This window comes from Nesoenas mayeri (assembly GCF_963082525.1).
Source record: "Nesoenas mayeri genome assembly, chromosome: 1".
Taxonomy (NCBI): Eukaryota; Metazoa; Chordata; class Aves; order Columbiformes; family Columbidae; genus Nesoenas; species Nesoenas mayeri.
The window spans coordinates 177,152,055-177,167,771 of NC_137541.1; the positions used below are offsets into that span (position 1 = coordinate 177,152,055).

Below are 15,717 nucleotides of genomic sequence, written 5' to 3' on the forward strand. Positions count from 1 at the left end.
TCAAGGGCTTGTTATAGAAGCAACTAGAGCGTTCCTTTATTGATTTCAAGTAGAGAATGTTTTTACAGTGTGAATAAGTAAAATGCTAGAGGAGGTACACATTTGGTAGATATTTTCATGTATCCAGAGAGGACACAAAGTCTGCTCCATGTTGTAAGTTGTAAACCATAAATACCAATGGAACTGAAAAACAGATTTGGAACTTAAAATGAAAGTTAAAGGAGATCATCACAGTGCCACTGCTCAAACTAAAAATTTTGTTTATTTAATTGAAAAGACTCAATGTAACAACCTGTGTGTTTGTCTCTATACCAGAAAGGATCTTGCAAGAATTAATTTGATAGTGTTTGTATCACACACAAGGTGTAAAATACTATACACATACAACAGACCCCATTTTCATGCATTTTACCTCCTTTTTAGTTTTGTTACATGTTTATGCACTAAGTGCTTTTGATGAATTTCTAATCTAATGTTACAAGTGTTTATATCTGACTGAAGGTAACACTATATTTGAGTGCAATAAAATCTTCATTACAACAGTGCTTTTATTGTAGTCCTTTTTCATTGTGAGCTGAGAAAAATAATTTAAATGCAAGAAAAGAAATGTTTAACAAACCTTATTTGGCAAACCTTCAAAGTCACTGTTGATGAAAATTATTAGCATTTAAATTTCCATGAGCATTACATTTCATCCTTTAGAAAATCTACCATTTAGTTTCTCAGTGAAATGTTTGATTCAGAGAAAATTAATTTCAAGGACAATTTAATTAAAAAAACCCAAACCACTAAGATGTGTTGATGGACCAGTGATTTCCAGTTAGGCAGCTGGTAGACAGTACTTGGGTGGACACTGGTATGCCATGCAGAATATAGCAGTATATTTGGCAGAGCCTTTGATTCTGTTTGCATTCGATCTCATTCCACTGGAACAATATTTTACTTTATTTATGTGCAAAAAGTGGTTATAGACATCTTCTTTCCTTACCTGCTAAGATTACATATTCCTCTTTACTTTCTAGCTCCAGGTAAATATGATCTTACCTTATGTTATACAAAAATTCTTAATTAAATGAGGTCTTATATAAAAATAGTAAGTCGATTACTTGATGTAAACATTTGAGAAACAGACTTGTAGGCTGCTGTTCTCCTCTACATGTTCTCTATGTAATAATTTTCTCATATGTTTTTTGCATTCTAGATTCTTCTGGTCTGTAAGTATGTTGCCTTGAGAGTGTCCTGACAAACTATTCAATGAGGCTCTTTCAATATATTTTATGAAACAAACATCACCATAAATGATGTGTATTTTCTAAATGTCCTGTAGATGGGGTTCCTCCCTGCCTCATTAATAGCAATCAGGTTCTGAAGGTTGTGTGAGAATTGAGATAAATTAATTGATATGAAATGGTTGGATTTTTTGGGGGAGTCAAATCAGAGTTCCAACAAAATATTCTTTTACAGAAGGTATAATCCAGTTCAGCATTCTGAAAACTTTCCTAATAGGACATGTGCCTTCCTGCCTTCCTCCCTCCCTCCTTCTCTCCCAATATTTAAGTACTGTTTCACTGTAAATATTTAAGTTTTCAGGTACATTCTTCTTCTGGATCAGTTTGTTACTTTCAGTTTCATTTAAATTAAGAGAATGAAAACATTGGACAACATGTTCTGTAACTTTTAACAGCTTTGTATATCTGTTTTATGGCTTTGCTTCACTGCTCTTCCAATTTTTTACAAGTTAGTGAGGCTCTACTTTTTAACTCAGGAGATAGTTCTTCTACAACCTTACTCACCTTTAACAGGACCTGAGTAATGAAACTTAGGAACCTTATCTGTTCTGTTATTCAACTTAACAATTGTAAAGACTGAGTGTTTTCTGTTGTGCAATCTGACTTGTCCTTTGATATAGAAATGCCTGTTCCTAAAATTGTAAATGCATATGTATAGCTGGCAAGGATAACAAGCTGGAAAGAGACTACTTAGGGTAACTGCTTATCTTTGCAGTACCTTGTTCATGTGGCGTAATGCCTTTTAGCACTTAAAATTCGCCTGCAATGTACTTGCTATACATGCAGCAGAATGTTGTTTTTTTGTTGCTGCATTTCAGTGTAATATCTTAAAGTATTGGGTCACCTATTTGAAATAGAGTAGGAAGACGGAAAAAGCAACTAAATGTTCAGTAAGGTTGTTTGAAAGAAAGCTGCTATCAAAGCTGGCAAAATGGCGGGTAGAAGTAACTGGAATGTGTGAATAGAAACTGGGATTCAAGACTCACTTGCACATTGCAGGAGAAATGTTGGCATGTGAAGTTCAACAGATGTATAATGCTACTGTGAAAAGAAACAAACCTGGATAGATAGAGCTAAAACCAAACTGGGTTAGACCATCCTAACTGCAAAAAGCCAAGAGAGAAAGTTTATTGTCAGTAGTGATTTTGTCAGATATTGTCAGAAACGGATTTTTTTTTAATCCTCTATAGAAGAGAAACAGCAATGATAGATGGAGGATTTGACTTGGTCAAACTTGAAAAAGGTGGAGATAGAATCTGTTTGCTGCGAGCAGCTGACTCTCAGAATGCACCTCTGAGTGTTCCTTATTCAGCAAAATAATGGAAGAGGTAGTGAGCAAGGGAGGGCAAATGTTGAGTTGAGGTGTGCTGTGCAGATGCACACTTTATGATAAATATAAAGAATCTGAACCACTTGAACAAAAATAGTTCTTTTGAGAACAGAGTATCCATACTCACTAGAAGCACCCACTTCTAATCTTCAAATTACTCTGATTAAGGGAAGAACTGGGAGTATGGACCAAAACTCAAAGTATGAAGCATATTTGAAATGAAATAAAAGCCTTCCTGAAACAACAGAGGCAAAAATAAGTACGGTTGAAAAGAGTAAGAGAAATTAAGGACAAAGGGTTTCTTGTTTCAAGGGGCTATTGTGCCTCTGATTTGCCAAGAAAATACTTGATTCATTTTGCTAGAACTTGTGCCTACATTTAGGGTGAAATGGAAATTACATTAAACTTCCTTAAAAATAATAAAAAAAATTGTTCATTTGTAGCACTGTCAGTGTTTATTCTGAACTGGCTATGTAGCTCTTGGTACTTGAGATTCCAGTCTCTGAAGATAAGGCTTTTTCTTTGATCACAAATCAGATTTTTCTGTTTACTCGGAGAAATATTTGTATTCGGTCTTTGTGGGGGGGGAAAGTCATATAGGTTTAATTAAAGTATGATTTTGCTGCAAGAATCACATTAACTGATAATGATGCTTCTAATAGTTTTATATTCTGGTCAATTAGAGTGAATGCTTTGTTAGTGTTTGCAAATAGAAATAATAAATAATTTTGATACACATAAGATTAGACGAATTTCTCAAAAGTCTGTGAGGTCTAGTGACCAAGCTGTCAGCCGTTGTGCATATGTAAAACTAATGGGAAGAAAGAGATAAAATCCTGTTCTACAGCATTTAGAGATTTTAATGTAATCAATACTGGAAGGACTTAAACTGATACAAAGCAGACTTACTTTTCCTTTCTTATCTTTCTCCAACACTCAAAAATTTGAGGCTAATATAAAGATGTATGGCCAGATAATAGATAAATACTTCCACAGTTGTTGTGTAATAAATTGTATTTTTCTTTATAAAAGATGTGTAAAAGAAATGAAACTGTATACTCAACTGACTATTCAGAATCTCTATAATGGAATCTACATCATCTTCAGTCTCACAAAGCTATAGTATTGACTTTGAGCAGGAATTCGAGAAGCTTTAATGATATGAAGATTGTTTGCCTGAGTTGCTGAAGGAATGAGAATTTTCTAGATGGAGTTTAAAATGCATGCTAATTAGGGAGTCTTTTGATATTTAGCCTAAAAGTATATTCACAGTATTTGTCTGACATGCTAACTTTGTTAGGTACATTTGATTTCCTGTTATCTATTTGGAATGCAGAAATACGTATCCCTTTTCCACATAAGAGAAGATCTGAATTTGGAGTGAAGTTATGCTCAGTTTTATAGTATGGTGTGGTATTTATCTGTTTTCTAGCCAATAAAGACAAGAATTCGCTTGCAATTCCATCATCACCATCGTTTAGTCTCAGTACATGAGATACAACAGCGTTTTACTGAGGATAAATGCTACAGTTCTCTCCCACTCATGTTTTAATATAATATTCTGAAATTAGGTATTTAAAGCTTGCATGCAATAGATGCTTTCTCAGTTTGAATCTTCCTCTGTTTACGATTGGTTGATCACTTCATTCCTTAATGTACCACAAGAGTGTGTCGTAGTACAGTAAATGATCTGTATTACTGAATATCTATTACAGATCTGGTGAAAGATGAGACTCATAAGAAGTACAAACTTTGGAAGTGACATCTGTTTTACTTCTGTAATAATGCTGAAGTAACATGTTCTCTAATTGGCAGGTACATAGGGCACACTTTTGACTAAAAGACTTTTGAAAGTCTAAAAGACTTTTTTTTTTTTGGAAAAGCGAGGTTAATGGTATTTCCTGCAAGTCTCTTTTCAGGGAAATTAGCAAGTGGCATCTTGTAACTCAGAATCTTGTTTTCTAGTTGATTCCTGTTTGTGTCAGTTTCTTATATTTGTCTTTCTTATTAGGGAAAGCTTTTAACAGAGTATTGTTATTTAAAGAAAATTGTAGTATTTTATTAGCTGTTTCTGTAGAATAGTACGCTGAATATTAAGTCTTTGAGTATATTTAAATATTACTAACTACTTAGGCTGTGAATTAGTAGGAAAGGTTCTTTTATGGGTTAGAAATCATGTACCTGTATTAGCAAACTTCACTCTTTTAATGTCTTATTTTTTAATGGTAGTGATTAGAACTTTTTAGTGTGCAAATTGTGAAATATTGTTTTAAGATCAGAACACCAATGTGTATTTGGAGAATTGTACTGTGGATTCCAATATAATCTCCAATTACACTGGAGATAGTGTTTCTTTAAGATGTTGATGGTATTTTAGTGTTATTAGTTATTTAATTTATTTTCTGTTTTCCCAGAAAGCTTGTTCTTGGCTCTGGTTGTTGCTCGTACCTGTGATGTTATGAGCAATCATGAAAAATATGCTTCAAAATATGGGAAAACTGATGCAAAGGGAAAGTACATTGCAAATTCAAACATGGAAAACAATCAAGTTTCTTGGAAACATTTTTACCATGTGGTTTTGTGTTTCTGAATACAGCAACTTAAGATAAGCAATACTTAGAAAAATTACATGAAGATAGTATTTCATTTAGATTGCAGAGTATTGTAATGTAGATTTCTGGATAGAGACAGGAGTTAGCAAAGACTATTTGCACAAAATCAGCTTGTGAATATGTGAGAGCAATGCTATACTGAGCCTTTTTTGAGAATTAAATACATACTTTGTTTCAGTACCTTGGTTCTGGTACTACAGGATATCAGACTTGCAGCAATCAGGCAAGTTTTAATGCTTTTAGTATATAACCAATTTTTCACGTTGATTTCATTTGAGAGAAAGAAGTTCCGAGCTGCTTGCATCTTCTGAACGGTTAGAAAGGTGCACTGCTGTCAGCACTGAGAACAATATGTTCTGTTTTGGTTTTTTTCAGCTGGAAATGTAAAGGAGAGATGTTGGCTTTTTCTGTAGTTAATCACATCGTCCTAAAACCCTCTCTCTGTGTTACATTCAGATATGCATTGATAAAGGCATTAGTATCAATCAATCAATCAATCAGAGGAGTTCTAATGGTTTGTTTCTGCTAGAGATTGCTATTGAAAAATATTGTTTCCTGGTATTTAAAAGTCTAACAATAAGAAGCTATAGCTCTTATTTACTGAACTTTGTGTGTGAGAGTCCCTGCATCCCCCAAAAAATAAAACAATTTGATATCTGAGCAATCTGGTATCTAGAGGTATGTGATACAATTTCCTCACACTGTAGAAACTTTCGTGACTGTATTATGAATACAAAGGTTTTACCTGTTGTAGTTTGTAGCTGAATGACTTTCTGATAAATGAACTTGTGGCTACAGTTACTAGATGGTACTTGCCTTGTTTTTTGCTTTGTTAGTTTTCTTCTTTTTCAAGGCTCTCTTCAAGCAAAGTAGAAATTTAATAGACATTCTCTAAGGTCGTAAAATTAAATAAATGATCATTGACTCATTTTGTATGTTTTTCTCAGCACTTTTTATTAGGTTTTTTTTTTTCTGCATTAGACCTGTCCAAAATCAATAGTTAAAATGGGCACTCTTCTGAACAGCTTTGAATAATTGGCTTATTACAGAGTATATTAAAGCATATAATCTAAATTAAGGTATGCTCCATTTACCTTTACTTGCAGTGTTGTTATGGCTTGAGACTATGAGATTTTAGTGTTTAATATGGTGAGCATGTGGACTCTTAATGGTGTAACTCACATGCTTAGACAGTATACCCCTGTAATAGCCTAATCTTTTGTTTGACACACTATGCGTTGAAACTTCTAAAACCTCATTTAGTATTCCTAATGTCCTATTTCAGCCACTGGTAATGGACTAGGCAACCTTTAAATGTGTCTAAAGTGATCTTACAATTTGATGTAAACTGTAGAGTGTTAAATAGAAACTTCCTGAACTAGAATATGTTTGGTAAATCCAGTTGTTTCCAGCTTGAGTGTATGAGATCAGTCAGGCCTTTTGGCCTGTAGAAGGCTCATAGTAATACCAACCTTTTCTGGGCTCTTTGACACCCTGAATCCCCAAGGAAAAGTAAAGCAAACAACACTCTCCAACCCCTAACAAAACAACCTGCCTTCCCTTGCCCTCTGGAATATTTGGGGCAATTTCCTGAAGGCAAGTTTATGCTAGATGAAACTATGTTCTATGTGCTAGAATAAATCTCAGTACTTTTATAGTTACTAAATATGAGCTATTATAATTATAACTTCTGTTGTTCATCACTGTTTTGTTAATTCTAGCTTATTTTAAACCTCAGTCTCTTACTGTGAGGAGATTATATATACTTGCAAGAATAGGTAGATCAAAATTATAACTTACTATTACTGTTGGTATTTGATCTGAAACTAATACATAAATGTGATAGTTCAGTTACCTAAGTCTAAGATGGTAAATTTTCTGGGTTTTAGCATTGTTTTAAATCTGCCTGATCATTTAATGATTGAGATTAATTTAACTCAATTAAGTTAAATCCTAAAATAAAACAGTACAACATTTTGTCACCTTAATTATTGATTATTGACTATGTCATATGAAAGTAAGATGATTTTGTAAATATTATATAAGGAATCCTTTTGCAGTCAGCAGGATTACTCTCCTGACAAAAAATAAGTGAATATCAGGAACTTTAGTTTGCAGTGTCGTTTGCTAATAGAAACAGTAATGGTCAGTTAAATATCTCTGGCTGTGCACTTCTTCAGATTTCTCAGTGAGTTTTCAATGTATATTTCTGTCTTTGTATATATGATTTTTTAATTTCACATATATTATGTGAAATCAGTTTATTGTCTCATGTTGCATTCTTGCATTACATCTTTTTTGTTATATATCCTAATACTTTTTTTGAAGTATTTATGCATGCTGTTTTGACTTTCTGCTTCTTCCTGTCTTCACCATAGCAACCAGATTCTTGGATCTTTTTTCAGCCTATATTATGTCTTGTATTACTTTGACCTTTGTATATTTTAAAAAGATTCCAAACTTTACTCATCTTACGTTTTTACTAGAAACAGATCTTAATGTCTTATTTAATAACTTACTAATTGATGGTTCTCTGTAAACCTTGCAACCTCTGCTTTTGCAACCTCTGTTGTTTTTTAAGAGACTATTAAGCTAGGAAGCCTTTTTTCTTCTCCTCCCTCTTTCTGTTGCAGTTTAGAACTGTGATTTCAGACTCGTTTCAAATATTTGGTTAAAAAAATCTCACATTTAGTATGTGTTGAAAGTAATGACTATGCAGTTTTAGGTATAGATTTTTGTTTCCAAGTCTCTGCAACAGTAACAGTTTTTAAAGATATATTTTCTATTTTAGTTAACTTCTGGTTTTAAGTATATTCAGAGAGAATTACAGAAATACTACTTTTATACTTTCTAATGAAGCAAAGTCGTCTTAAACCAAAATATCAGTTCTTCTCAGGAAAGGCTTTTATTTTGATAGTTCTAAGAATAAAAATATAAGGTAATGTTTTGTAGATTTCTCATTCATCCATGACAGCATAAAAAAATATTCTTTTCTACCAACCTTCAGCTAAGGGCTTAGTTTAGAAATAATTATGCTTCTATATAAGCATAGGGTTTTTTTGTTTACATTTACATTAATAACTTTGATTATCTGTTGACAAAAGAATAAATTATGTCTTTGAGTGCCATATGTAGTCAATCTAGATGTATGTGTTGATTTAAAGTTAACTGGACAAAAAAGGGAATATTTTAAACATTGAAGAGCCATGTTATTTGTTTATTATTTGTGACTGATGTGTTTGCATCTATTTTCAGAAAGTAGATGCAAGAAGGCAACTCTGTAAATCATTTTTATGGTGAGATAACTTTAGTAAGTACAATCATAATGTAAAACCTCAGTATATTTTAGATCTCATTCAAACTGAAAAAGTGGATTGATAGTAAGTCAAATTCTAGATGTAAAGTGCATGTCCCAGGTGCCTTACTAATGCATGAATTATCTTGGTACAATAATCAACAATATCAACAAGATCAGCATGACAGAGCTAGAATAAGCTCATGGATTTCCAGTCTCAGTGCAGATAGTGTAGAAAAACATCCCTTCTCAATATCTGGTTTGAGATGTTAGTGAATATAGTTCATTTTGGAAACTGCAGTGGTACAATGTCTCAAGTGTTTGAGGACCTAACTTCTTAAACATTGGTCAATCTTTTTGACTTATAACCAAGTGGCTGTTTCAAATACCTGAAGATTTATGGAAAGAAATATAGCAAGAAGAACTGGAAAGCTTTGGAAGTAGAATTTTACATTTCTTCTATGTCTGGTACAGTACATTTCTGGCTACCTACTACGTAGGTAGTACTCATAAAAAATTGGATGTTCTGCTTTGAGGTGGGAAGCTGCTGTATAGCCTCCCTCCTTCATTTTATTGGGCACTGTAAACACAGCTGCAGGTTTGTTCAGGTTGACCGGGCACAAGACATTTTAGATCCAAATGGTGAATAAGCTTGAAAAGGCAGCAGCTCCCTATTTTCTTTCTGCGAAATAAAGGCTCAATTTTTTAAGTGGACAGAAAAGATACAAGTTGGAATGACCATCCTGATTTTGAATATCAATCAAGTCTGTTCTTCTAAACTTCCCAGTCCAAATTATAAAATGTGACAAGATAAGTGTTTTGTTATGACACTGTATCTCTTCTTCTGTTCTTAGATTAAGTTTAGCATCAATGAGCCAAATTCTCTAAAGCTTGTTCTTGATAAGGAAATGACAATGAGAACTTTTTCTTCAGAGATTCTCTTTTCCATAAAACTCTGTTAGCATTGACTTGTTCATAGTCCCATTTTCCAGCCACAGTATGGGAAATGCAGGAACCTCTTGAACTTTTTCCAGAGGAAGCATGGGAAGTGTGAGAAGTATTGATAAACAATGACCAACTGGACAGTAAAATATTTATAAAGGGCAAAGGTAAAAAGCCAAAACAACACACACACACCCCTCACCCCCCTGCAAGAAAAAAAAGACAGACCAAACAGTAAAAATACCAACAAGAACAAAATACCCCAACAAAAACAAAACTAGAAGAACACCACTAACAATTAAAATAAAGATTTCTAAATACTTCTCTCTTCCTGTTCTACATTGATCAGGTTAAACCAAAACAAACCAGTGCATTTTCAACCCATCTGTCATGAGCGTGTCAAGTTCTGGACTATAGATGTCCCAGAAAGTTTCATTTACAGATGCATCAGGCAGAGTTACAAGGAAAATTGGTGGGATTTAGGATGAATAAGCATTGATTGCCACATGGAGAGATCTTTATGATAATAATGTGGTTGTCAGTTCCTTCAAGTGCATTTATGCTTTTATCAGCTCCTCTGCTGCTATATCTCTAAGTTTCATATTGCTTTTGAAAGAGCAGTATTTAGGCTGTTAAACTCCAGGATGCTATTCCAGGTAAATGATGCCCACAGTATCAATGCCTATATAAACAACTATTAAAGAGAGAGAGAGAGAGATTACTTCTCAGTAAATGAAATTCATTAAGATGTGTTATCTATGTGTATGTATGTAATCTTTCTATTTCTGAATTTGTGGGGCTGAAAGTAGAGATCATGCACCACATTTGTATGGCAACATGCCCAGTTTGGGGCACATGGTGACTTACTGTGTACCTTGAGAAACGGCAATGGCAAAAAAACCTGTGGTATACTTGTGCTTTTATGCTAGAAACTATAACTGTACATACATGTCTGGATAACAGATCTCAATTTGAGTTACTGACCATTTTTTTTTCTCCGAGTAATGCTGGCATCTCAGTATTGATGTGCTTTTTTTACTCAATGCTGCCTTTGGGAGGTGGATACTGCAGAAAACCATTCCTTGATAAACAACTTATTTTAAACTAAATCTGAAATGTTTCCTGCCTCCTGACTAATGCTTACTACCGGTCGTTTGATGAAGAAAGGAAAACTAGGTCTTGTGCTTGCTCTCCTTATTTTTGTTTGTTTTTAATGATACTTATCCAAGATTCTGTTTGGAAGAGGCACATTGCTCTGTCTCCCATGCTGTCAGTATGTATGCTCTTTCCTATGACAATGAGAAGTTTTAATTCAAATCTGTTTTTATTTTTTCTTCAATAATTACTTTCTGTATAAATTAATGTCATTAGCTGTTGCTGCGGTCTCATGTATTAACTTATTCCAAAGTGAAGAATTTGGGCAGGATAGGTTCCTAATGGACCTTCAGCTGCAAGTTTTTTTCTGCATCTGAAGCTAGACTTGCTATTGAATATCCACTTTTCTTTTTACAGCTCTTCTTTCATCACCCATTTTTTTTTAATAGTAAAAAAAATAATATTGTAATTTCTGCAGATATCTGTCAGTTAACAATAATAAAAAACCCCATATTTTTATCATGAAGACAGCCTTCTAACTATGAATAATTTTTAAGAAATAATGTTTCTCTAAGTATGGAGATTTTTCTGTTGCTGAAATGGAGCACTTCCATTTCAACAACTTCCTCAGAAACTAGAGGTAAATTTAGAGAAATTTATCCTCCGACTTTCAAAAGTTTGAGTTTTGGGGCAGGAAAAGCAAGAGATAATGCAGCACTGAAGTTATTGTTGTAAAAGAGACACGGAACATAATCATCACACAGCAGTTCATTAACAAAGACATCTGAAAGATTTTTATTTTTTTTTTTAGCATTTTTTATAAGTAATCTTGTTAGTTATTTTTACTATCAGTACACTATAATAACCATAATCTGCAATACATGGATATAGTATTTCATCACAGAAGCGCAGATATCTACTGGATTTCCACTGATATTTCCTTTTTTTTTTTTTCAATTACAGCAAATTATATTTGGAGTTTTGGGGGAGACCAGAAGATTGGGGGATGGCTTTTTTTCTTACTTTAGAGAGAGAACAATATTTTCTTAAGAAAAGAGCTCTGTCTTCCTTTAGCTTGTTATGGAATGCAACTATGTAACTATATATACATTTGTTTTCTGTTGTGGTTTGTTTTAGCTCTGTGTACTCAATCTGAATTCTTTTGTTATGTTCTTAAATATGACACTGATTTTCTTTCAAAAGAGTGCAGTAAAGTTACCATCAGAGAGTTTTGAAATGATGGTTTGTAATTTGGGAGTTGCATAAGTTATTCTTCTTATTTTCTTAGCATTTAAATTGGAAAATAATGAATGGCAAGCTAAACTTCAGTTTATATCACAAAGCAATTTCATAAATGTTACATCTACTGTGAGCTCACACATTTCCATATTTGTCACGTGATCTGGAGAAATTCCTGTCTTAGAAAACACAATGCAATTGGATCATGAAAGCCTAAAATATGTTAGAATTTCTTTAGCTGCTAATGAAATGTCTTCTTTTCAAAGCTGCTAAACAGGACAGATGACTTTTTAAACTAATTGTAATTCACTGAGGCACTCTATAATCTATAAGAAAGTTCACCTCTGCACTGTTCCTGTCCAGCTGTTGTCTCGAACAATTATCAGCAAGTTATTGTTCTGGTATGAGCCATGTCATGCTTGAAAGTAAGATGAAAAAAATTAATGAGGGTGCATGAATACTGGTTGATGAAGGTTAAGTAGATACAGTTACGCTTTCCGCATTCTTTACTATGACTGTTGAGATTGAGGCGATGTACTCTAATGAGACCACACAAACATGTGCTGATTGACAGCTCTTGATTTAGCAATGAAAAGTGTTGGCTGAAGCCGTATTTTGTTTCAGCCTAATATTCAGATTGCTTGTGCACGTAAGGACCTTGATTTTAACTTACTTATGGAGTGTGTGTTATTGTGTTTTCGTTATTCAATTGTGTACATCCATTTTGTTGCTTTTATTAGGAATGGTGTATGCAACTTTTAGTGATGATTACAAGGGAATCATGCATCATTTAGTGGTTATAGCAAGGGAGTACTGAGGGGTTTTTATATTTATCTTTGCTGGGGAAAAAAAGGCCTAGTACCTTTTCTGTAAGTTCATTTTAAAAATCACAAAGGACTTTGTGTTGTAGATTCATTAGTCCAATATCAATGGTATGCAGAAATATGGAACTGTTTTTCTACAAAATTATAAACAAAGATACAGAGATATTTTGTTTTGGTTTGTTTTTTTTAAGGGCTGTGTGTCTCAGATTCAGCATATGAAAAGTAAATTATGCCACACGGTTGACAAAATTTTATTTCTTTTGAGAAGATGATAATTTTTCTAACCAAAGTAAATGTGATAGATTTAATCTCTGGACTGCAGTAGGATTGTATCTGTGCCAGTATTAATGAAAAATGGGATTATCTGCAGGCGTGTAAGTTGAAGAGGGGGTGTGAAAGATCCAAAGAGGATGCATTGGACTAAGAGGCCCTTACTAGAGTTTCTGAAGCATCAGTTTTGGGAATAATTATTTATTAAATAGTCCTAGTAGTCTGTTACACATGTTAAGAGATGGCTGAACTTTCTGATGGCAGAGTTTGGAGGCATCCTCAAGTTGAAGGAGATTAGGATATGTCACAGGTAAGAAACTAGATAAGTAGTAGAAACACAAATTAAATTTGGGAACAAAACCAGACACTTAAGTATAATTGGCAGTTTTGCTGTTACTTCTAAGTCCATCAATTCTCAAATAACTTGTTTTAGTTAAATACATTTAAAGCTACCTCAAATTATTTGTACTACATGTATGATATACAAAGTAAGAACCATAGGACTTGTACAAACCTTAATATGACATCACTGATCTGTTTTTACTCAGAACTTTTGGCTTGTAACAAAGAAATTTCAATGTGTTCAATTCCTTGTTCTTACTGCTAAATGCTACTGTATTTCCCTAAGTGGCATTTAACAGGATGCTACTATATCCAAAGTACCTGTGTCTGATGTTGGGGAATAGGAGTTGAAATACCGGGTTGGGAGGAATGCAAATTTCCAGATAGTAAAAGCAACTAGTAACCTTTATTATACACTTTGTAGCAGTCATTAAAATGTTTCTTATTATCTTTGTGGAGCCTTGCTGGCATCCATCTGCTAATACTTTATCAGACCTGTAGTAGCTCACTACTGCAAAGTTGCTGCCTATTGATGGTGTTTAAGAAGGGAGAGTGTGAGTGCAAGGGTACCTGTGTCACCAGACAGCAGAAAACCTGGTAATAATAATCTAGAAAGCAGCTGTCTGAAACAAAGTAACATTTCTACAGCCTGTTCATATAAGAGCATTGAATAGAACTTGCCTTGCCTTGTGGTCAAGGTGTCAGAGCCTAAAAAAGAGGTGCTTATGCCTGAATTTTAACAGTGTGAACACAAACTTTAGGTTACCCCTAGAATCTGTGATTTTATTTATTTATTTATTTATTTTTTAATTTGGGTTTATGTATACACATGTATGTATGTATATGTATGTATCAGTTGTTTACACAGAAAGAAAAAACAAACACAGAAAAAGAGGTAAGCGAAGAAGAGCAGAACAAATCTGGGATTTCACAGACGTGTTTCCAGTAGGGAAGCATTGTTGTTAATGTGTTTACAAGTCACACTTTGTAATGTGACTTTCAGTTCTACTGTCCCAGACTCATGACAGATTAAATCACAGATGCATAGAAGTTGCCGGTATGATCAGGTGAAGAGATTAAATGGATTTGAAATCTTTAATTAAGAAAAAGCAAAGATCGTGTTGTAGCACTGTTTTCTTATTCTTTTAGAAGAGCGTTAGGAAGGGAAAATAACTGTTTAAACCAAGAGAAGCAGTATAAACTAGTCATGAATAAATTGAAACTGCAGATTTGTTCCAATCAACTGGATCAGAGAGGTTCAGGTACACTTTTCTTGTAAATACATCTTTAAAGAAAAAGAGCTCAGTATTTTGAAGGTAGACTTAATAAAAAGATGAAACATATGCATGTTGTGCTCTCATATAGGAGTGACCTGGCCTTTGGACAATGGAAGTTCCTAGTTTATATTTACTAGATGAGACTATAGTTAGTATTACTGTTTCAAAAGTTTACAAGTAAGGAATAGACTTACTTTCCTACATTTTCTCTCCCCTGTCCCCAAATACCACACAAGGTAAATGTTTTTGAGCAGCAGGTGCAGCAATAGTGTGTCAGGAAGATGCTGGGCTGCAGATTGCAGGATGGGAAATCTCCAGTGATTTTGCTGTTTCTTGGCTTGCCTCCCAGTTGTCCCCGCTTCCAGGAACTGTGACAATGAGTAAGCAGTCTTGCTCTGGAGGTTCAAAGCCAAGTATTTGACCTGCAAGTTCACTGCTACTTTCAGGTTGCCATTCAACATTCATCTTGGAGACTGAGAGATACTTCGCTGCCTGGTTATGTACTGGTGTCTGATACCTTAGGTTGGTAGAAGCAACCCATCCAGATCTATAGGCATACTTCACGTTCTTTGGTGTACTTCAAGGACAGGTGTGAGGAAGCGCTATTTATTACCTCTGATGTCCTCAGCCTCCCCACTGCCTGTGTACTTTTGCAGCCCCCTTCTGATGGTCTCGTTCAGTTTCATTCAAGATGTTCTAGCTCCTCCCTAGTAATCCCAGTTTGCTGTTCTTTCCCTTCTGCCTTTCAATTTGGAGTCCCACTTACTGCTGTTTCTTCCCATAGATTAATGATCAGTCCTGTGTCAGGTTAGTACTGCCCTTGCCTTTTTGCTATGTGAGGCACTGACAGGGCTATGAGGTGACAGTGGTAGCTTTAGTAAGTTTTTTGTCCCTCTCATGTCAGGTCATTCATTCCTGCCCCTGCACTCCCCAATCTCTTTTCCTGCCATGTCCTTTTTATTTGTGCAGTTGCTTGATGAGTGAGATTGAAAGCTTGATCCAGTGTTTTCCTGCTGGAAACACCTTGAGTTGTTTTACATTGAGATCAGAGGTTAATAAAAGAATTAAAAATAACATCAGAACACAGGGTACCCTTTGAAAAATCTGTGTTCAGTGACTGTACTTACCAAAGCATACTGTATAGCGCAATATGTGTTCTGCGATGAAATGATTTTTACATAATAACTAGTATAAATTATCTT

The 15,717-nt window shown here is 34.3% G+C and overlaps 1 protein-coding gene across 1 annotated transcript in view; it reads left to right on the forward strand.

Moving 5' to 3' along the window:
- Positions 1–15,717, forward strand: part of DIAPH3 (diaphanous related formin 3) — a gene marked incomplete at its 3' end in the record, with an annotated part of 225,994 nt that overhangs the window by 68,614 nt on the left and 141,663 nt on the right. The window lies entirely within an intron of this gene.